The sequence below is a fragment of the Haliotis rubra genome, unplaced genomic scaffold (genome assembly GCF_003918875.1).
Source record: "Haliotis rubra isolate DU_JTF1 unplaced genomic scaffold, ASM391887v1 Scf280, whole genome shotgun sequence".
Classification (NCBI taxonomy): Eukaryota; Metazoa; Mollusca; class Gastropoda; order Lepetellida; family Haliotidae; genus Haliotis; species Haliotis rubra.
This window is the reverse complement of record NW_025766892.1, coordinates 589226-614706: the sequence shown is the minus strand read 5'-3', so window position 1 is coordinate 614706 and position 25481 is coordinate 589226. Positions and strand designations below refer to the sequence as shown.

Sequence of the window (25481 nt, the reverse complement as noted above, 5' to 3'; positions counted from 1 at the left end):
ATATCACTGCACGTTCTCAGAGGCCCTATCATAGATGTAGATTTCAATGTGAGCTTGAAGAAAATCAATCAGGGACACACGGGACTTTCTCACAATAGATACGCCAGCTATATGTAACACGCAATGAAATATTTTCATTACTTTATATTTAATACAAGCAGCATCCTATTTGAATCGTCATGTAATTTACATTATACGTGCGTCTAATCACGATTTGGATGCCTGTAAGACTCAATAGTGTCTACACAGAACCTAGCTGTCCTTAAATTATCAAAAACAACGCCTGTCATATTGCGATGTATATGCAATTGCGTTACAGATTGTTTACGAATGCATCTCTAGGTCCGTTATTCAAGGAAGGTATTTAGGCTATCAACACAGAAGACACGTGTTCGCTGATTACGTTATTAATGCCCCACAGCAGGAGGTTTCAATTAGACCCGCCGCGGAGTTTATGTACTGAGACAGGAACAGAGGTTACCTTGACATAAGGATGACAGTACCTCAGACAGATATGTCACTCAGTGTACGAGTGTCGATATCAGATGTGAGTCAGGTGACATGGTGGTGGGTCAAGCATTTGGGTTCTAAATGACAGGAAGAAAGTGCTCCATCCAAATTGAATACAGGAGCGATGATTGACACAAGGACAACTTAAGAAATTATATCATTTAAACAGTAAATTCATTCAAAACACGTATTTACAGCAAGTTTCTTTCCGAGTTACACTCATCTATCATCGGAAGACTCTACATGTTCAAAATGTTTTCGTAGAACTTGAATATCAGTACCAGTAAGAGACATAAGCTGTATAACATTGTTTCACTCTCCGGCTCAGCTTAATAAATCACATAAAACATCTCTGCACGTCGTCATATACCAAAACCCATGGGGTGATGGACGTATTGTCAGTATTTCCACTTTTGATATCTTGATAAATATTATGTTAATTCAGCTGGATGGTTGTAATCACATTTGATGGCCTGTACACGCCTGGACGATGTAATAGTACGATGTAAACCTAAGCTGCATAGAATCACGGACCCTTTCAACCTTAGGCAAGCTATGCTTCATACTGATTGCAAAGGTTTAATGAACTTTGAAGTTTCTAAGTTGCAGTATTAACTACCGTGATTCCTGAATACTGATATAGAATAACATGGTAACTCCCGCGAGATACTGTTGTATTTTTAACGACTATGAAACATAACGGTATACTTTAGCTTATACCTTAGTGGATAATACTCACCAAACGAGTTATACAACTGCAGAGTAGCGGGTGTTTTCGTTCCTATGAATTTAATATAATCCAAGGTCAACGTATTTAGACTTCAAAGATTTACCTAAACCGTCATAAATTACCACCCCGCTATTTCAACTAATACCTCTCACTTGACACACGTGTAGATGACAATGGCAAAACAAACCCTATCTTCCTAAAGCAAACACCTGACAGTTTCATTATCATGACCTTATTGATAATGGCCTATAACGTGTCTCACTAAAAGACACGTAACACACGGCCGAAAATGGAACCGTATTGTATTCAAAGAAGGGAGGTAACCGCTGGAGTCTGACTGAGGTGTTTCATTACAAGTTATACTCATGTTTTACAGAAGTAATGTAAACAGCGACATGGAACCATTGATTCCAACAGAAATCGATCAATTTGCGAGCCTGGCTTTTCCTGCCGACCAAATGAATGGCTTGGTTGTTATCTGGAATAAATATTACTCCAACCTTTATTGCAGTGATGTGTCTTGTACGGCAAACAGAAGGGCGAAGTGTCCTTAGTGGCACGAATCAAAAGGTTTGACAAGGGACGGATCAAACATTCCACGGTATTCAGGTATTGAGCAACCGCCCCATAGAATAGGTGTCGAAGAGGAATGGGGTGAAGTGTTAACATAGACGTCTCAGGTCGCCCTCTGTTTAATGGTGGATATTGGCAAATCTTGTACTATAACGTTTTTTCGCTTGGCAGTTCTTGTTGACCTTGAGCGTGACTAGGCTGGGATTCAGGTCGGGACGGCACCCTCGAGAACACAGCAGATACTATTTGGACACAGTCCACATACAGACATTTTATCTTGTTTGGGTTCTTAACTTAAAAGTGCATTTTGTTAGAAATTAGAATACAAAGTCTGAAGGGTGGGAGGGTGAGAGCTCCGTTGACTGTATATCTCTTAACCGGCCCTTGAAACGCCTTCTGATGTATAACGCTTTGATGAACGCCTCAGAATATCTCGCTTATCTACGGAAACGTGTTCAATAGGGCGTAAATGGTGAAAATAACACAACTGGATCACTAAAACTCAGTAATGACAGCTATGTTCGCTTCACGAAAAGGCAAGTCAGCATTAAACATATCCGAATTAGATATAATATAAAATGCGTTCAAACTAGTTGAAACACTTGAAATTGGGTTCACACCAAAGCGCATAATAAAATCGTTTCTAACCAAAACATGTATCTTAATCTATATGCAACCGTGGAGATCCTGGTTAGAATTGATCTTCGAAAAACTTAACTCACACGCTCACCGTATGTGCCATAAATATCGTTTCACGAAATTTGTGCGTGTAGACTAATCTGTCTCACAGTCCCTGAACCCATTGTTTTCCCCACTGCCTAGCCCTCCCTGCAATGCTGAAGCCCTAATTGAAACAAGTCTAGATTTCCTCAGGTCCAGTGAATCCTCCATCTTACTGGGGCTCCTTTTCATTATAAATGGGGAATATTTGTCACTTTAAAAATTATATACATTAAGAGAGTAAGCGTTACTCTACGTGTCTCTCAGCCATGTCCCAGTTTCATATGACGGGGGACTATACATAATCGAGTTTGGACCAGACAATCCAGTGACTGACATTGTGACTAACGATCCACGCCGTCTTATTCAATAAGAAGATAGTTAATAGATGCAAGTTTAGCTGTCTGTTGTTTTACGAAGGGACATCACTAGTCCAGCTAATTCACAACTGCCGACACATACAAATAACCTTGGCGAGACATCCTGTCCATAAAGTCACACTCTTCAACACACTTCATCACCGGACCCTCCAAAAGCGCATCACAATAAACATTTTAACTGCAACTGAAATTGCACATTCCCTGTGTTTCACATGGCTGCATGGCGGGAAGGCTTGATCTTCCTGCTGCTGTCAACCAGCAGTTTACCAGACCCAGACAACCTTGATTAGCTGGAATATAACCTCTTGAATCTGCAGGCACACACTCACTTTAAAGTACATTAACAATCGAATGTGAGTCCTCCTCCTATCATATTTACTGCCCCTCGGGTTATGAGAGGCCAGATCTACAGTCCAGATTAATTAAGACCAAGTGGCCCTTCAGGAGCGCCTTGAGCAAACACCCACTTCCTACCCGCCTGTGGGAGGACGGCAAGTTCCAGCTGATGTTCAGGCTCCAACAATCTGTCGCAGAGATAGGGACATACCTAAATGCCATTGCTCGAGCTACCTGTGTGTGGTTTTACATATCTTCTTATAAATAATTCATGTTTATGTAATTTAAGAATGTTGATTTATGTACATAAAGGTCTGGGAGCAATGTTGTCTGGGTGTAAATATAGTTCTGTAATCTGTATGACACTGAATCAGCATAAGGAATACATTTTGTGCGATCTCTCTGTGTTTCACTCTCTTTCTTTCCCCTTCCTTGCCCTTCTCACACATAAAACACACACACGCAGAGAGAGAGAGAGAGAGAGAGAGAGAGAGAGAGAGAGAGAGTAATCACGACTTGCCTCATGCCTCACATATTGAAACCGTGGGGCAACGGACTAAGGTCTTTGGCACGACGAAGCAACACCCCAACCACCCTAAGCTTTTCCCTCCACACATTCAACATGATGGCATACTGGGAACCATACCCCCTGGACAATGTGGAATGGATTGTAGGAATTTCCTACTGACATATAAACAAATACAGGAAATGGTTTACTGCAGTGCACACACTTATCGCTCGTTGAGGGCATCCAAGGAGCTGACGTGACGTATAGCACACGTGACCTGTGACGTCAGGGACGCCGTCTGTATGGCCAAGGTGATTGGAAAGGGTCAGCGAGTTAGTTTATGATTCAAGGTATTTCAAGCACCCTTGATCCATTATAGCCCGTGAGGTCGTGATAACCCCGCCGGCGCGGGAAGACTGTACCGGACGCGGCTTCACGAAGAGGAGAGACTGTACTGTCAGCTTAATGATGAAAATATGTCCAAAATGACCCCAGCTTTAACTTTATATTCTACATATTTTGAACAACAGCCTGGGCTTCATTCGACTATGCAGTCCTTTTCCGAATACCTCGTCACGAACAATATATGTAGCCCCGCTGGGACCAAGGATGGACCCGTTAGAATTATTCATATCATATTAATAACATTAACCAATGTTTGACTTATGATTTGAAGAAAAGGATAAGGTGGTTTGACTTCGTGATTTAGTGCATGGGCATGCCAACGTTCCCCGACTTCTAACATCGTTGCACGTTATACCAATCAAAGGTTTGTCTTAACCGCATGCAGCCCGCGTATATAGCTGAAATACCCACGCACACGCACACTGTAGGATTAATTTCCTGAGAAATATATATTGTACTGAATATCATTACTTCCATGTCCGAGGGACGTTCGCAGATATGTCGAGTTATCTGTAGATCGAGAAAACCCGACAACCTATATTGCAGCAAATTGGTAAGGTAACCCGTCTTGTTCCCACAGTCGCATGGTTTTCTATGATATACAGTAAAGAGTGAGGTTAGTATTTAACGTCGCAATCAGCATTACTATACCTTATCCACAAGTGAGGAGGTATGGTTCTAAGCCGCTCTTAGCAACATTACAGCAACATAACAGCAACATCACGGTAGGGGACACCAGAAATGGGCTTCACACATTGTACCCATGCTGGGAATCGAACCTTAGCTTTCGGCATGACAAACGAATGGTTTGGTCACTAGGCTACCCCACCTCCCGCTGCCCTATAAGATAACATGTCTCAGTTTAACACGGATACCCCACTAACACAGAACACTGACTCCCAACCCACCCGTCCTTGTTTTACCCCCTTCAATGCCGAGCGTTATGCTGGGAAGGAACATGTACTTGTTCAACGTGTTCTGGTATGACGCGGGAAGAGCACTCTCTCCAATAGGCCACGAAGGCATTTGTTATGTTTTTGAATTCATGGCACTGATGTAACACACTGATACTAGGGAATACACTTTAAATATGATATTGAGATAACCATTGGTTAAAGTTATTCTACGTGTAAGTCTGATGATGTCAAATAAGATCACCATACACATCGGATAATGTATCTATTTGCATAAAGGTATCAAATGAACAATAAACAGAGTATCAAATACTCACGATTTATGGAGATCATTGTAGTTGTAGCTGTAATCAGGCACACGGATGAGACCGTCTTGCTTACTATAACCTACCCGGCCATGGTAGACCCTGTCAATGTTGATCTAAATATTACCCCCAACAAGCACGGTCAGAGGTTATGTAGACACCGGATATTAGTTCATAAATCTCCCTCGGACATACCAATGTTGTCACCAGAACGAGGCTCGACTCACCATGCATTGAGTAGTGCTGACCGACAGACCAATATTCAATTCATTATATTCCCAGGGTATTATAGGCGACACAATTTCAACAAAAAGAATTCGTAAATCTTGACCGACGAACAATACAGAGCGAAGGTTCGGCCTCTCGGGTCATCCGAAATTGCCGATATTGGGCAATCGATTAACTGAGGAATTTTGTGCTTAGGCTTGACGGGTGATAAACAGTACGGTAATTACTGTGTTTTTTTCCTCGAAGACTCGGACGTTGTAATTATGGTTGAGAGAGAAGTGGTATATTTGGACCGTCATAAAGATGAGGCCCGCTCATTCACATTGGTTAAGTGATTACATGAATGGTGCTTTGTATCGATAAAGCCTATCAAACATGTTTCAAACCTTGGCTCACAAGACAAAGTTATTGTATTTTATTTGCTAGTTTATTTCAGAAGTTATGTCTGTATTACTTGACCTGGTTTAACACTCACAATGGATAACCCGACCACAAAATATCCATGAACAATAATTCGATGTACATGTACTCGGTGCGTCTATTTTCAAACTTACGTACAACGGTGTCATTAGAATTTACAAGCAAAACGATTCTTTAAAGTGTGCATGCATTTGAATTCGCCATGCCTGCGAAAGAAGTATACATACTTGTCAACAAGCCATTATATTCAGTCGGGGTCTGTGTGTACCCGCACGCTTTGTTCCACATACAAAGAACCTCCATCAGAGAGCCATAACTGTATGTTAATGCTCACCTCACCTCCTATTCTATACAAAAGCTGCCCCTAATGTCTCACCCTACTGACTCTACGTTCCTGACGCAAGTGTTATGTTAAGGCCCTGACAAATAATCTTACTCTTATTTCATATTCCGGTTCCGCATTCATTCACCATGATATTGCCAATTCTGAATTTGCACATTTTGAAGTAACCGATGCCAACGACCAACGGTGCAATTCTTGATTTTGCAGATCACATCTGGTTTGTAGTTGATATCGTCAGTCCTTGGTGTAACGGTAAATTCAGGTTGTAGTTTCAGCTATGCATTGATGGACACGGATCAGGGTCCCAATCCACAAAACGTTCGTAGTGCTACGACATTCGTAAGCCTATGATAAACTATACAGCAGAGTTACGACAGGTCGTAACGTTACGAACGCTTTGTGGATCGGGACCCTTATCCATGTAAAACAACATCTACCAACATCCCACGCACTTAGTGACTCACTCACCCATCCCTGTCACTAATTTACCTCGTTCTCATTCCTCGCGTTCACGTGCATGGACTTCCTAAACCGATCGACAAACGTAAACAAAACGTTTCTATAGGCTTAAAATAGTCGTATAACATATGGGTGAGTGAACGAGAGTGGGTATGGTTTTACGCCGATTTTAGCAATATTCCAGCAATATCACGGCGGATAACACCAGAAATGGGCTTCACATGTTGTTTCCATGTGGGGAATCGAACCCGGGTCTTCGGCGTGACGGGCGAACGCTTTAACCAATAGGCTACACCGTCGCCCCCAAAACATATGAGGGCCAAAACATGTCGATTCGATTCCCGTATCAAATACATCGCTATCGAATATATATTTCTGGTTGGTTTCATTTTAGCCATAGTCAAATACTGGAGTGTGATCGTGATTCATCAGACATCGTGATTCATTATAGCGTAAACTGGAATGTGTCAATATCAGTAACACGTGAAACACAAATGGGCCAATGTCGTGTCTAAAATTGACATGGAATAACAGCGTGTATCACGTCCCTTCAAAACTACATCATGACGAAAGAGGTAACAAGAATCAGAGTTGCGTTTTCTTTAGCTTTACTTCTGCGGGAGAATTTGTAAATTTCAAAATCATACATTTCCTTAACATCCATCCAGAATGGACAACATAAATATGAAAATAGGAGCTAAAAATAAGCTTTGGCACGTGCGGTGTTTCATATTACCGCGTATCGCGTGCGGAATTGACATCAATCCGTAGTTTGACAAATTGGAACAATCTTAAATGGCTATTTTCTCACTTGGTTAACAGTAACGGAAGGCGGCTTCATTAAACAATCAACCCGGCTGCACTGCAATGCCTCTTGACTGACTTGCAACATGCGTCCAGCAATATTACTAATAGCAAGGATTGTGAGGGCCGACAAACCGGCTTTATCCGTCTTGCAGGGATTTCCCAATGTATCTCAGTTAAAAACTATCCTTATAATCTGTATATCTTCAAGCACATCTCAATGTGTCCGTGTGACGAAAATACAAGATGTACTGTTTTGGTAGAACATATGTGGATACTGACCATAGAGCAGGGGCTCCTTTCACGAAGCAACCTTTACTAAGGTTAACCTTAACTCCGATTCTTTAACATTGCACTACTGTTACCTTAGAGACTTACGAACACCTTAGTGCTTTGTTAAAGGAGGCCCAGGATCCATGGGAATATGGAGTTGGACCCACCACCAGAGGGCGCTGACACGGTTATATGCATGATGGCATCAATTTAACCGACTTGACATCCTCACAACACCTTAGACAATTGGACATATTCAAAATACCTACTCAGCCAATTCGACACACAACAAGGCTTCGCCAACTTGATATTCTCACAATACTCCCATGGTCAAATGAACATACTCAAAATACCATTTTAGTCAGTTCGACATACAACACCATCTTAGCCAACTCGACATACTCAATACCATCTCAGCCAACGGGACATACTCACAATACCATCTTAGCCAACTCGACATACTCACAATACCATCTTAGACACCTCGACATACTCAATACCATCTTAGACACCTCGACATACTCACAATACCATTGATCTTAGCCAACGGGACATACTCACAATACCATCTTAGCCAACTCGACATATTCACAATACCATCTTAGCCAACTCGACATATTCACAATACCATCTTAGCCAACTCGACATACTCACAATACCATCTCAGCAAACGGGACATACTCACAATACCATCTTAGCCAACTCGACATATTCACAATACCATCTTAGCTAACTCGACATATTCACAATACCATCTTAGTCAACTCGACATACTCACAATACCATCTCAGCCAACGGGACATACTCACAATACCATCTTAGCCAACACGACATATTCACGACACCATCTTAGCCAACTCGACATATTTACAATACCATCTTAGCCAACTCGACACACTTACAATACCATCTCAGCCAACGGGACATACTCACAATACCATCTTAGCCAACTCGACATACTCAATACCATCTTAGCCAACTCGACATACTCACAATAACATCTTAACCAACTCGACATACTCACAATACCATCTTAGCCAACTCGACATACTCACAATACCATTGATCTCAGCCAACGCGACATAGTGCCACTTTAGACAGCAGGACATATTCACAATACCATCTTAGCCAACTCGACATACTCGTAACACCATCTTAGGAACTGAACTAGATATATTCTCTGGGTATATTCACAATACCATCCAAGCCTTTCGAATTCTGTCGGTCTGCGTTACATGTGAGTTTCAGGGATCAGTTCCCAAATCCTACTTGAAGCAACCTGTAAGTCTACCAAGGCGGCACGTGTCACGCGTATCCCGGTTCTACAAGTGAAATAAGACATACATGTAGTTGTATACGTGCGGTACCAAGTAAGTGTAAGGAGAACTTTATTACTGGTTGTTTAACGTATCACTCAGTCATTCTGTAAAAAATTGAGTCTGGACCAAGCCACCGAGGGATTGACATCATGAGCATCGACCATCGTGTTTTGATTACATGCATCTGCCAAGACAGCGAGCCAGACTACTCAATCCCGCTAGTCGCCTCTTATGGCAGGCATCGGTTGCTGAAGATCAATTCTAACCCGGGTCTTCACGGGTCCATACTCAAATATACCATATATACAAAGACAGTCGACCCAATCTTCAAGGCAAGAGGTAACTTCAGCTCGTAGCAGTACTGTAGCAATAGCACCACGATGTCACGAGGCTGCTGCCCACTGGGGGAATCGAATCTGGTATTTGACATGACGACCAACTCTTCTACTACACCGATCCTCACTGATGTAAAAGTCCATTTTCAAAATGTAATGCACAAACCATCAGAATCTGTTGGTAGCGGAGGTAGAAGCTGAGTATCAACCTGAAGTTTCCTCCGGAATCATCAGTATCGTGTGATTTCTCCGACTAAAACCATGCTATTGTTGATATAATATGTATCTATAATTTGCATTACAAGGTTTAGCTGCATCAGTTTCACTTTATCTCATGCACGTCCAGTGGATATCTGGGTAAGAATCAACTGCATGACGTCATCATAATGGTTTACGACACCATTGCCATATTGTATGGTCTACCGATACTACTTATCCATTATTGCATTGGTAAAATATATAATATATACAATATATATATTTCTCCATGCAATAATGGAATTAGTAGGATTGGTAGAATATACAACATATATGTTTACATAAATATTTCTATATTTACGACACCTACTTCCTAAGTCAGCGTTCCGGTTTTCTGCGTCACATTCCGTATGATTTTAACATCAATAAATAACGACCAGCCCTCAGTGTCATCAGAGCACATCAACCCTGAAGCCACACAGAGCCGATGAATGGAAGCCAGGCGCAATGGTCGGAATACTGTCTGTACTACTCGCGGTTCAGTAGCTTACCGTTGTCCGAGTTTGGAAATGTAGCCCTCCTTGTTTACAGGCCATACATATCAGGCCATTTTGTTGTCATTTAATCCGCTCCAATATGTAAATATAGGAGATAGGTGAGCCCCGTTTATTATGTTATATGACAGATATAAATGTTTTGGTATATGAGATCAAGGAACTGCTGTTGAGGATCCTTAAGATGAAAGGCCAGGAATTTGTGTTCATGCTTTGTTAGTGTCGTACGTACGTCATAAAGCGCTCGCTTCAAACACGTGTTGTGGTAGTCTACCACTCCCCTTGTTTATTGTATTGATAGTAATAGTGTAGACGTCATGATTCCGTTATTGACAAACTGTAGAACTAGAAAAATACGAAAACAAGTGTTGCTGTTATATCACATACACATAGCATAAAAATGTGTTTGTTAGATGTTTAACGTCGCACTCTATACGGAGACGGTCTGTAAATAATCGAGTCTAGACCGAACGATCCAGTGGTCAACAGCATGAGCATCGATCTACGCAAATGGGATACGATGTTGTCTGTTGTCAAGCGTGACTTGCTGAACATCTATTCTAACCCGGACCTTCACGGGTTTAACACTAAAAAAGATGTATCCTGTGTTGGTAGGTTCGAATTTAGCTGACATTGTAACTAATATTATTCGAAGCTGCCAATATATATGGAACATATACGTACGTGCGTGCTTGTATGTAAGCAATATTAAAGTGTTCTGTATATGAAGCTTATAGCGCCTGATTGCATGCCATGAAATTTCACGTCATGATACTTTAACAGGAACCGTGATTATAATCTCTTCATTCGACCACTGGTATTTTGGTATTTCTCGATTATGGTATTTACAAGTCTCAATGTTCAATCCGTCAACGATTTCCATCGAACCTGATATTTTGGGGTTTGGGTTTTACCTTGAACTGTTCAACTACATGGGCTACAAAGAGGAGCTACTTCAAGTCACAAGTCGGACGTGAGCGCCCATACAATAAACATATAGCGGAACGCTGTTGTATATACAATGAGGGTGTCAATAGTAAAACGTCAAAAAGAATGTAAGGTTACCCGCGACAAGCGTTGACCGATATTGTAGGTCAGCCAACCATGTCCCCACCCAATCTACCAATAACACAAAGGTGAATACTTGTTTGTGTATGGTAGAGGGTGTAGATTGTCCAGGCGTTGTCTCAGAAAGTGAGCTAAGCACAAGACGACCGTAACTCTGTCACTTGTGCTTCTTCCATCGTTTTATAGCTCAGAGCCTATATAGACAGAAAGATCTCAAGGCTACAATAATTGAGCATCTTTTAGTTATTTACGATCCTGAGAGTTGCTTGTTCAACTTACAACATGTTTATCAAAATAATGTGTGGTGCGAGTGACGGACGTAGTATGCTCCACTGTTTGTACGCACAGCGCTTTATAAACATCGGAAGACAGGAACACAACAATAACGTGTACCTCCATCGCTGAAATTCAATCCCAGCTGACGGCCCAAAAACAAAACCGTCTCACAACAGTTCCAAGATAGCTTTGTCCAAGCGGAACAAGACTAAGGATGGCAATAGCAATAGTTAGCTTGATGCTTTGGGGGAATTGCTTCAGAACAATGAGGGAATTAATATTACGCCTGACTTTCGATATATTTCAAATAGATGCTCCCTAAGGCTACTCTGCTCAAGCGGCCCACCACTTAAACCTGTAGGCAAGACTTCCAGTTCTGGCCATGGGTTGACAGCCTCAACACCATGATTCTTCCTAGCGCTAACATAGTTTTGTGGAACACGTCCAAGACAGTTATAAAAGCGTGTCAATGAGTCGAACACAGATATAAGACACAGAGTTGAAACATCTTTTACATATAAAGGCCTTTTTCAACCTACAGAGCATATGAGCATTTTATCCTATTAGGTTCTGTTCTATAGCGTATTGTTACAAATAACCTACCCACTTGCGACTTAAATTGCGAAAGTTGTTGTGTAAGAATGTCGTTGTGAGTCATGCCTTGTGTGGTCTGGCATTGTCTTGCTGGAATAGTTTATGGCGTTCTTTATAGTGGTAGTGACGCTGGATGACGGAATTTCATCTGTACAGTTGCTAGTTACGTCGCTCTAAACGTGTAACAGGTCGATCCTGCAATGTTTGAGACCGCCACGCTCTCTTCGCCGAAGTTGTCCTTTATGATACGCAGTCTGGCACAAAACGTTTACGTCAACACCAATGCCCCCAACATCCATTTGCACGAAGAAGCAGACACTGTGGCTCATCACTGGGCCATACTGGTCCTCAGTGCAGATGGCAAGGCTCGAAGACCTGCGCGATTTAAGCGGTTAATCGCCATCTGCGATGATACACTATGCAAACCGGAAGGCGGATGCTGTAGAGGTTGCCGTTGTGGTCCTTTGCCGGATGTAGCGGTCCTTCGTTATGGGGGTCACGTGGACTACCGGATCTGGTCACCTGTTGCCCCATGGTGTATGTTGCGGACGATTGCAAGTCGCAATGGCATTACAAGACACGCCATGGCTGGCCGACTTGAATCGATCCGTTACATTCTGCCGAATTCAGTCGTGGGATGTGTTTACTGTTGTGCAGTCGCTCAAATATAGAGGACAACGAACTCCCCGTACTTCTGTTCACTTGTAGATCGCGCACGTGCAATTATTACGTGTCCTATAAGTGGATGCGTGTTTGTGACATACCTGTTTGGGTTACTTGAGCTTTGGGGGTTGTAACAATGGCGACTGACCAAAATTACATTAGACCTATATTCATGATACCTGTATCGCTTTGTGTGGCATGCTCATATATATTAAAGCTTTTTCATTTTTCATTCATCTTGCTTTTGCTAGGTTTGTGAAGTATTATTTCCTTAATAAGTTTCAGCCAAAAAGATTTAATTTTGATAAATAAAAGGAGAGTTCCGCGTAATAGGTCCACGGTCCCCTGAATAGTAGTGAGAGCCGACTTCAAGGACAGGCCAGTGTTGTCATTGTCACGGTTTAATTACCATCGTGATATAACTTGAATATACCTGAGGTTGGCATACAGCTACATTCACTCACTCACTCGTTCACTTTAGTAAAGACATTAAATGTTCTATTTTCTTCCAACCAACGGGGATGATTCTAATTGTGAAAAAGTATATGGTAAGACTTGATTGTCCTTTGCATCTCACACTTTCAAGACACTTGGGACTGTTTGATGTACACCCGTGTATCGCGTATTCGCCATCAAACTCTAACTAAATACACGGTATGAATATTTTAATGTTTATCGCCTAGAAATGAAACATGTTTCTCTGTGACTACTAGACCCCCGTCAGCAGTGTCTGAAAACCCACCTATGTTCTCCTGAATGCAATTTACCTGTCAACTGAGCATAGGGCTCTGGAGGTCTCAGGGTTAAAGCGTGACGGGGTGGATTTAATACTGGATATAACATTAACGCCATACACTGCAACAGTATGGGGGATTATGCTGGGAAAACAGGCAACGTGCTCCTCGGGGTTGTAGTGTTCAACACGTTGTATTGTGTCTGTGAATTGTGTAGCGGAATATGACATTTCAAGGTTAGAACGCATTAGAGAACGGAATGTCTGGAATATGAATTTATTTATGGCATTTGGCTTGGCAAAATGAATACTGCATTTAGAACGTTATTAAGTTTTATGGTAAAAATAATTTTTGATTTTAGGCATGTTTTAAACTAACGCCCACGGGCCGAAAGAAACTTTCAAGATAGCGAATAACTTACATGTATATGATGGCATATGAAAAAAGTCTTGGAAGATATGATCCATATGTCATACACACCTCCTGCCACAATGGGGGGGGGGGGCTGTTTGAGATGAGGGTAGTGCAGTTGAACGCGGTTTTGTCTGAGCATCCGGATATCCTTTTCAATACATCATCATTTACATGTAAACGCCAACTAAATTATGTAACGATTGGCGTCGTTATGTGACGTTGATGTTTCGTGTCATCGCACCCCGAATGCATCGGTCGCTTTTCGCGCTGACAGCCTATAGTTCACCAAGACATCGTCGTATTTGCATTATGTCGCCCTGATCATCATCATCATCATCACCATAGGTTCTTTCACGATAACAGTACTGACAGACACAGCGTTGTGTCCACAAGCATAATGTCAAATTTTAACCAAAAAAAGCAAACACCCGCCAGTTTACAAAACACAGCACTACATATACTGTATATTATTCCCGGCAACTGTCTACAACCCATATCGACCGTCCGTATGCTCTATACTAATACAGCGTACAATATTACAGGTACCCCCCACGACGCCAAGTTAATTATCTCTGTCTTTCCTTACATAAAATATGCATGATACGTTCGGGGGATGGGACAATTAAGGTAGACGGTATGACTGAGGTGTGTCCTCATGGGTATAACTAGTACTGCATGCACCGCCGATTAACACACAGATTAACTCTACAAACTGTTCAATATTAAAAGGATTAGTTCAACCTGATGTTGTGGAAGGTGCTAGATGTGATATGCCGTCGGCATTAAATATATACATTGACAAAATGCGGAACAATTTTTCAACTAAAAAATCATGGCAATGTTGAATAACACAAAATATAGTAATACTGAAGTTTTTTTGCTTCCTTTCTGAAAAGGGGAATTGGAGTGGGCGCTTATACTGATTGTTATTATTGTAATATCGACCATTTGTTTGTCTGGTCCAAGTTCTTTTATGTAAATTCCGTTGTTAATTAACTGAAGTATTGATGAGTGCGGCGTTAAACAACAAACATAAAAATAGAAAGGGATACTACTTGAGTGAGTTTTCATCTTTACAAGTGCTGAATATGAACAAGGGGCGGTGGGGTAGCCTAGTGGTTAAAGCGTTCGCTCGTCACGCCGAAGACCCGGGTTCGATTCCCCACATGGGTACAATTTGTGAAGCCCATTTCTGGTGTCCCCGCCGTGATATTGCTAAATATTGCTAAAAACGGCGTAAAACCATACTCAGTCAGTCAGTCAGTCAGTGAATATGAACAACGGTTTTGTGGTTTACAGAAAACCACCACGTGTTTAACTTATATGGTGTATGACTTCAATATTCCCTCGATGTAGTTTCTTTGTGTCAACTTTCAATAACGTCATACAATAAATGTTACACCACGCAAGGCTCAATTTGTGAGGACTGTACATATAAACGATAATAATTAACGCAAATATTCACTTATCTAATTATTAATTTACATTTACAGACAGGGACATGGATAGTTAATATACTCATGGACACAAATAAGGGAACACATGAAAGTACAAGAGTGCCTTTATTTATTTCCAGAATTTCAGTGCAATACATACCTTGTGAAGAAACCTGGAAAAGAATAAAGGAACACTTGTACCTACATGTGTTCCCTTAGTCGTTTCCATGAGTATATATATACTGGAAGTGTTAAGCTGGAAAAAACTATTGTTCAGACGGGTGTGTACTACTGCATGGTGAAGCTATTTAATCAACACACATCACAGTGATGAATATTTCTCCATCACGTTCGTGGTGCAAGTACACGTATGTGGCTTGACACGGTTACACAACTGACACACACAACGCACGTTATTGACATGTGATGAGAAGCCAGCAAAGTACCGTAAAGATCCATAAAGGCCTAAGCTGACTACGGTGCACAATTTGCTCTTCAGAGTAGCGTCCCTTACAGTGTCAGGATCTGTTGTCAACACAATACCGCATCACCGAGGCAATACACACCTATCACAATGTCTCCTTTGGACATTTCCCCTTATAACCAGCAATTGCCTCGCTTACCAGTACAAGTATTCAACATTCCATGCCACATTTCCGAAGCTTTCTTTCAAACTGAAGATCAAGAGAGAGAAAATAAGGTTTAAAATCACGTTCCGCTTATGAAGCCACTTATATCACACTTTTTATACACGACCCGACATTTACCGATTTTATAACGCCAGCTAATGTAAAACAATATTTGGCAGTTTAATGTTGAACCCGACAGAGACATATTATATTATAAGGAGTCGAATAATCTAAATTTCATCCCGTTAATGCCAAACATCAGACAAGGTAACAACAAGTACTGTCTTTTAACGCTATCTTGTGTGACGTGGCCGGGGAATCGAACCGCTCGGGTGTGGGGTGTGGGGTGTGTGGGAGGGAGGAAGGGGCGCTGTACTAACTACACCATACAGTTCATTCCTGACACTGGATGATGGTTGGACGACCTGGTGGTCATAATGTTCGTTCCTGAATATCTGACAGATATAGGGGGCACATATGTCTAAAACGATGAGTTGCGCCCCTTGACACTACCAATCATGACAAGTACGTTCAACAACCCGACTAACTACCATCACTAACACCATCAACAACAACAAAACGTAGAATTTTGTATAAATGTATAGAGCGGTAATACTATACACGCATACAACGACATTTTACTCATTTCGATGTGATTTAATAAAATTTAATAAATAGGATTCACAATGATAAAAGATACTCTTCCGTTGAGCGCATTTATTACTGATTGCAGTGGTTACATTGTGACATTTACGGTTTCTTGTTATGAAACGTAGGTATACCTGTACACTCTGTACGTCATAAGAGATACATATGAGTTGTATCGGACACATGGCCCCCTCAACCTGTCCACGACGTAATATATTTCACTCGTTTTATGACTGGCCCATTGAAAAGTATTGACAGAAGTGTAATTCAGCGTTTATCGCTGTGCTGACACCTATACAGTATGTAGATCGTATGATCTCTTTCAAGTAGAACTCTCTGATGAAACCCCCTCTAATTGCTATGTTCCAATATTATATCGAGCTGTTGTAATAAACACCTTCCAGGCCACACACTCAACAAGGGGCGTGTTTCACTTGAAACCAATAGCTGAAAACAGTTGCTTAAAGTGCTGCGCTCCGGGATTTAAATACAAGTATGTTTATGAGTTCACCTTCCGATTATAACTACAGATGGGACAGAGGGTTCTGGGCTCGGGTTCAACAAAACGATTGTAGCACTAGGGCTGTTTTATGTCGGTGTAAATACTAATTCGGGATTACTCGGCATATTTCGTTACCTGCATTATACAGGCAACGTTATAACGTCGTAGTGATGCTGTATAATTTCACTTTTAACCATACCGAAAATACAAACTCTCCGCATAAAAACAAAGTTCCGCATCATTTTTTTATATTTTGAAACTCCTTTTAAGAAAAAAAAATGGTAGACGAGTTCATTCAGAGGAACATTTATGGAGGTCCAGGAAGTTGCTGGATGTCGTGTGTGACGCCGCAATCAGGTGTGAAATAATGACATCAGTAATAGGTTTCTCTCAGTGCTGGGTAAGATGGACATGACGTCGAAGGTGAATGCGCTGCGCTCAAGTAAACTGTTGGGTGAAAATTCAGTTAGGCCAAAACATTACAAAACGATACAAGATAAACTCTGTCAAAAAAGAAACGCAACCCCTGTCCTCAGATATGAAAAATTCGTTTGAATGAAGTTATTGCTTCCAAACTAAATTTTATTCGAATGTATTGAAATGATACACGTAATTAATGAAGATTACCATCCAAACAACTGCATTTGTACGCATAAGTGTATTTTATTGCTTATTCCGTCACAACGCATGAAATGACCCTCATGGTGACTTCGCACAAAAAAAACACATGCAAATCATGAAAATGGCAGTTAATGTAGGGGTGTATAAAGCCCATGTGCTTCCGTATTATATTCATTCATTTGTCGCCGAAAAGCTGTGTTAAAATGCCACGATTGAGTGCTGCCGACCGAAATATCGCCATTGGTCGTGTTCAAGCCGGAGAAAGTTTTGGAACTGTTGCACGGCACCTAAATGTTCACAAAACAACGATATCCCGACTTTGGAGCCGCTACAACAACTTCAATTTGACCAACGATCGCCCGAGAAGTGGAAGGCCAAGAATCACGACCCCCCTTCAAGACCGGTACATCCGGGTCCATCACCTGCGTAATCGGCATGCCCTACCAACCGTGACTGCCACACAAATACCAGGTTTGAGGAGAGGTCAGCTCAAACGATTAGGAACCGTCTGAAAGAAGCGGGTTTACATGCCTGTAGACCAGTTGTTGGACCTGTACTTACGCCCCCTACATCGACGCCGACGACTCAGGTGGTGCAACAACGTAAGGATACGGACTTTACAAAACTGGAGGCGAATCTGGTTTCTGATGAATCACGTTTTCTTTGCAACGTCACGACGGAAGACAGCGTCTGTATAGGAATCATAAACGTTTTTTGCGCCCATCTGCGTCCGACAGGTGTGGACAGATTTGGCGGAGAAAGCGTCATGGTTCGGGAACCATCTCATACAACCGAGATTGAGACTCTGGTGATCGTTCCAGGAACCTGACAGCCCAACGTTACATCAACCACGCAAGTTGTGAAGCTTCACCTTCTCCCGATTATTTGACCAACAGACACAGATTTTCAACGGGACAACGCCCGGCCTCATACTGCACGCACGCAACAATGAACTTTCTGCAGAATTCCAACGTCAATGTCTTGCCATGACCCTCTAAATCACCAGACCTCAACCCTATTGAACACCTGTGGGATACTACTCTGGATCGACGCGTCCGTCAACGTCAGCCGCCGCCACAGACGCTGCAACAGCTCGCCGTTACTGCAGGAGAGTGAGAGCCATTCCCCAGGAAAGAATCCGGCGTCTTATCCGTTCTTGTCCAAGGAGATGCCGTGCAGTGATTGCAGCGCGTGGTGCTCATACGAGATACTGAGAAAGACGCCCCCCTGGTGACAAACTGGTGTCTGTGAGATGACTTTTGAAATGACAATTTTAAACATGCCCATCTGGGTTATTATTCTGCCAAATTTCAGACTTCTGTCTTAAATAATAAAAATGCCGTGTCGTCCTAAAACTTCAGATCAAAATCTCTAAAATACAGGGGTTGCGTTTCTTTTTTGACAGAGTTTACAAACAGTCTCCGAAATACTAAAAGGTCCAAAACACAGCTGTGATACACACATCAAATATGACCTAGGATAGCCTATCCTTGTTTGTTTCATATCAAACATGGTCGTATTGTGTTGTGGGGCTATACAATGTTACCAAATGGTAGGTTTGTCAGTACGGTTTGTCAGTACGGCACCAAATGCCCGTCAGATAAAACTTTCTGATTTCTTCACTTCGTTTGTGGAGTAAATCCAACTTTTGTATATTTCAAAATGGACACTATGACGAGATTACCATGTGTATTTGCGATCTCTGTGAGGACAAATAAATAATAGACCTTTCTGGAGGCCAAGGTCGCATCTACGTGTATTCGGTACCAGTGAAAAACATACATGTTTGATGCACGAATATGCATGATTTGGCTAAAACGTTCTGAAGTCACAGATAACTGTCTGTCATATCGCCAAACGGGTTATCCTGTGTGTGACACATCCCATTCTTTATTCTTAGGATTACCTGAAGCGATACCAACTACATACACTCACAACTAACAACTGTACTGTCAAAACTGGAATTCTAACAGATTGCTTGGACATTAAATACATGCGAAAGTAGGCTCGGTCAATACCGGATGTCGGCTGGTCCAAAAGACTGCTGGTTTGTTACATGGTTTCCATGGAAATGATTATTGTGAACTAGGCTAACAGTATCTAGTGAAGTGGAGACTGAAACTGAAACATCTATTATACTGGTATATTTAACTAAACATATATTGCCGGGGTTAACGAACCTCATCTTCCTGAGATATTCAAAGAAGTTTTTCTGACGTAACGATCATGACTTTTGGAACTAGCAATATACATGAAACCAAGACTGATTTAACATGTCTTTGTGGAATTATATGGAAATACTGGGGCTTGAAGGACTCGGGAACAACTACAGTCAAGGTCTTAAGGTCCTTCGTCAACCTTGATAATTGTTCGGTAATCACCCAATCAAATGACCGGCAGTCTGCGCAACGTCTGCTCATTGTTCACGGTGTTGATAGATTACTATTGATTTTTCATTCTATATTTAATAAATGGTGGTCACGGTGGAGTGTGATGGAGAAGTCGTTAAGCGCTGCTACATTACAGTTATGAATGTATGAAGGGGAGATAACTGCGGTTGGTATAAATAGAGGGCAACATCATGGCATCATCTTAGGAATCTAGGGTAGCCATATTGGTCTTTGCGGATTAAAGGACTTCCGGTAACTTCAATAACACCAGGCAATAGAGCAAATCAATTTGACTGAATTAATGATGGAGGTTTTGACGTCGTTGATGACAATGTGCGTAAATAGACACTTGACCCATGATTTCATATTAAAAAACGATACATTGACGTATGGTGTCATGGACGAGTTACTGGCGCGGAAAGGGTCATTGTCGGCACAGGTACTACAGATATGTACCCCAGGTACTTTTCTGTACTTTTCTCTGTGTCCAGTGCGGTCATAAATGTATGTATTTCTGTATACAGAAATGTACCAAAAACAAAGTCAAAATACAAAAACGTAACCGGTACCCTATGGACGAGTCCATATTCCGCAACCCAAAACCGAAAACGTGAGTGAGTTGAGTGAGTGAGTTGAATTTTACGCCGCACTCAGCAATATTCCAGCTATATGGCGGCGGCCGAAAACGTATACAGTAGCCGAAAACGTATACTACTGTTCTCGTTCAACTGATCGCGAGTGGTACTTTGCATCACGAATTATTCGTTACAGTGTATGCTCGCTAAAGTGTATGTTTCTTATATAACTTATCTAATGCAAAAGTACGACAGTTCCGATCACGAAAACGGCACAACGCAGAATGGAATCATCCTAGGGTACATTTCTGTATTCTGACTTTGGCTAGGGTACCTTTCTGTATACAGAAACCTGTGTGCCTGGGGTACACATCTGTAGTACCCGTGCCGACAACTACCCCATACATATAATCAAACTCACATTCAACATGGCCGCATGTTTCACATGTACACATAAGTTTCAATCTACAGTTATTGGAGTGAGTGAGTTTAGTTTTACGCCGCACTCAGCAATATTCCAGCTATATGGCGGTGGTCTGTAAATAATCGAGTCTGGACCAGACAATTACGCACTGGACACAGTTATAACCTCACTGGACACGGTTATTACCGCACTGGACACAATTATTACCGCACTTGACACGGTTATTACCTCACTGGACACGGTTATTACCGCATTGGACACAGTTATTACCGCACTGGACACGACACGGTTATTACCGCACTGGACTCGGTTATTACCTCACTGGACACGACACGGTTATTACCGCACTGGACTCGGTTATTACCACACTGGACATGGTTATTACCGCATTGGACACGACACGGTTATTACCTCACTGGACACAGTTATTACCGCACTGGACTCGGTTATTACCGCACTGGACACAGTTATTACCGCATTGGACACGGTAATTACCGCACTGGACTCGGTTATTACCGCACTGGACACAGTTATTACCGCACTGGACACAGTTATTACCGCATTGGACACGGTAATTACCGCACTGGACACAGTTATTACCGCATTGGTCACGGTAATTACCGCACTGGACACAGTTATTACCGCATTGGACATGGTTATTACCTCACTGGACACAGTTATTACCGCATTGGACACAGTAATTACCGCACTGGACTCGGTTATTACCGCACTGGACACAGTTATTACCGCACTGGACACAGTTATTACCGCACTGGACTCGGTTATTACCGCACTGGACACAGTTATTACCGCACTGGACACAGTTATTACCGCACTGGACACAGTTATTACCGCACTGGACACATTGTCATTGAAAAGTGGTGATCCACCTTTTTGGGTTCCTTATATAAGCACTAACTGCCCAGCACATTTCGCTTGAATGTGTTGATGTTCTCTTATTAGACAATGTTATCATCAATAACACTTCATGCCCTGTCAGAGCCTCAAAGACAAATTTTTTCTATCAGATAGATTTTAGCTTGTTTATAAGAAATCGAACTGTTTGACAAAATATAGATTTTTATCAGAACAGTTGGTTTTGACCTTTAATGTGATCTGACTGGGATTTTATGGGGTTTTTAACCTCCTATATATTGTTTGTCAACATGCAGTTAAACTTATCACTGTTCACTTATCACAGCTGTAAAACTGTTGATACGGGGTTAAGCAATATTCCCTCACTCATTGGTGGTGCCAGATAATTCCGATGGTCAGTGGAAATTGCAGCTATCCTATATAACTGAAACAACTAATGTGACAGTCCTGAATGTTCAAACACAGGACAAGACAAAGGAAACTGATTATCAAACCCAAACTATATTTCAGTTTATTGCGTAAAGTATGAAAGGTGATCCACCTTATATCAACATTGGAAATATAATGATTAATAAAACGTATACTACTGTTCTCGTTCAACTGATCGCGAGTGGTACTTTGCATCACGAATTATTCGTTACAGTGTATGCTCGCTAAAGTGTATGTTTCTTATATAACTTATCTAATGCAAAAGTACGACAGTTCCGATCACGAAAACGGCACAACGCAGAATGGAATCATCCTAGGGTACATTTCTGTATTCTGACTTTGGCTAGGGTACCTTTCTGTATACAGAAACCTGTGTGCCTGGGGTACACATCTGTAGTACCCGTGCCGACAACTACCCCATACATATAATCAAACTCACATTCAACATGGCCACATGTTTCACATGTACACATAAGTTTCAATCTACAGTTATTGGAGTGAGTGAGTTTAGTTTTACGCCGCACTCAGCAATATTCCAGCTATATGGCGGTGGTCTGTAAATAATCGAGTCTGGACCAGACAATTACGCACTGGACACAGTTATAACCTCACTGGACACGGTTATTACCGCACTGGACACGGTTATTACCGCACTGGACACAATTATTACCACACTTGACACGGTTATTACCTCACTGGACACGGTTATTACCGCATTGGACACGACACGGTTATTACCGCACTGGACTCGGTTATTACCGCACTGGACACGACACGGTTATTACCGCATTGGACACAGTTATTACCGCATTGGACATGGTTATTACCTCATTGGACACAGTTATTACCGCATTGGACACGGTAATTACCGCACTGGACACAGTTATTACCGCATTGGTCACGGTAATTACCGCACTGGACACAGTTATTACCGCATTGGACATGGTTATTACCTCACTGGACACAGTTATTACCGCATTGGACATGGTTATTACCTCACTGGACACGGTAATTACCGCACTGGACACAGTTATTACCGCATTGGACATGGTTATTACCTCACTGGACACAGTTATTACCGCATTGGACATGGTTATTACCTCACTGGACACAGTTATTACCGCATTGGACACGGTAATTACCGCACTGGACACAGTTATTACCGCATTGGTCACGGTAATTACCGCACTGGACACAGTTATTACCGCATTGGACATGGTTATTACCTCACTGGACACAGTTATTACCGCATTGGACACAGTTATTACCGCACTGGACACAGTTATTACCGCATTGGACATGGTTATTACCTCACTGGACACAGTTATTACCGCATTGGACACAGTTATTACCGCATTGGACATGGTTATTACCGCACTGGACACAGTTATTACCGCATTGGACATGGTTATTACCTCACTGGACACAGTTATTACCGCATTGGACACAGTTATTACCGCACTGGACACAGTTATTACCGCATTGGACAGTTATTACCGCATTGGACACGGTAATTACCGCATTGGTCACGGTAATTACCGCACTGGACATGGTTATTACCGCACTGGACACAGTTATGACCGCACTGGACTCGGTTATTACCGCACTGGACACGGTTATTACCACACTGGACACAGTTATTACCGCACTGGACACAGTTATGACCGCACTGGACACGGTTATTACCTCACTGGACACAGTTATGACCGCACTGGAGTCGGTTATTACCTCACTGGACACAGTTATTACCTCACTGGACACAGTTATTACCGCACTGGACACAATTATTACCGCACTTGACACAGTTATTACCGCACTGGACACAGTTATGACCGCACTGGACTCGGTTATTACCTCACTGGACACAGTTACTACCGCACTGGACACAGTTATTACCGCACTGGACACATTGTCATTGAAAAGTGGTGATCCACCTTTTTGGGTTCCTTATATAAGCACTAACTGCCCAGCACATTTCGCTTGAATGTGTTGATGTTCTCTTATTAGACAATGTTATCATCAATAACACTTCATGCCCTGTCAGAGCCTCAAAGACAAATTTTTTCTATCAGATAGATTTTAGCTTGTTTATAAGAAATCGAACTGTTTGACAAAATATAGATTTTTATCAAAACAGTTGGTTTTGACCTTTAATGTGATCTGACTGGGATTTTATGGGGTTTTTAACCTCCTATATATTGTTTGTCAACATGCAGTTAAACTTATCACTGTTCACTTATCACAGCTGTAAAACTGTTGATACGGGGTTAAGCAATATTCCCTCACTCATTGGTGGTGCCAGATAATTCCGATGGTCAGTGGAAATTGCAGCTATCCTATATAACTGAAACAACTAATGTGACAGTCCTAAATGTTCAAACACAGGACAAGACAAAGGAAACTGATTATCAAACCCAAACTATATTTCAGTTTATTGCGTAAAGTATGAAAGGTGATCCACCTTATATCAACATTGGAAATATAATGATTTTCTTAAAGAGAGAAGTAGAAACGACATATGTAACATGTTAGCAGGTGCTGACGTTTTCCAGAACCAACGAGCACAGGTATGTTCAAAATGGAACAAGTTTTTATGGATGACAACTTCTTTATCCATAAAAACTTTTTCCATATTGTACGTCTCAACTTCTAAAAATGCCACTCAAACAAGTCACAGGTATGTTGCTGACAAACAACGTCCCGTTTTGATCTTAGCTACGACTACAGCAGTGAATGAGTGAGTGAGTATGGCTTTACGCTGCTTTTAGCAATATTCCAACAATATCACGGCGGAAATGGGCTTCACACATTGTACCCATGTGGGAAATGGAACCCGGGTCTTCGGAGTGACGAGCGAACGCTTTAACCCTACCGCCCTTTTCGACTAC

General features: G+C 41.8%; 1 protein-coding gene across 2 annotated transcripts in view; it reads right to left on the bottom strand.

Annotated features, from left to right (window-relative positions):
• The window catches only part of LOC124281224, a 44874-nt gene that overhangs the window by 18701 nt on the left and 692 nt on the right, over positions 1–25481 (bottom strand). The window contains exon 1 of one of the 2 annotated variants that reach the window (XM_046717250.1): positions 5394–5414. The exons of the other annotated variant lie outside the window; for it this stretch is intronic. The gene's annotated coding sequence lies outside the window, so the exon portion shown is untranslated. Of the gene's footprint in view, positions 1–5393; positions 5415–25481 lie in introns of those variants that run through there. 2 annotated transcript variants of the gene reach the window in all.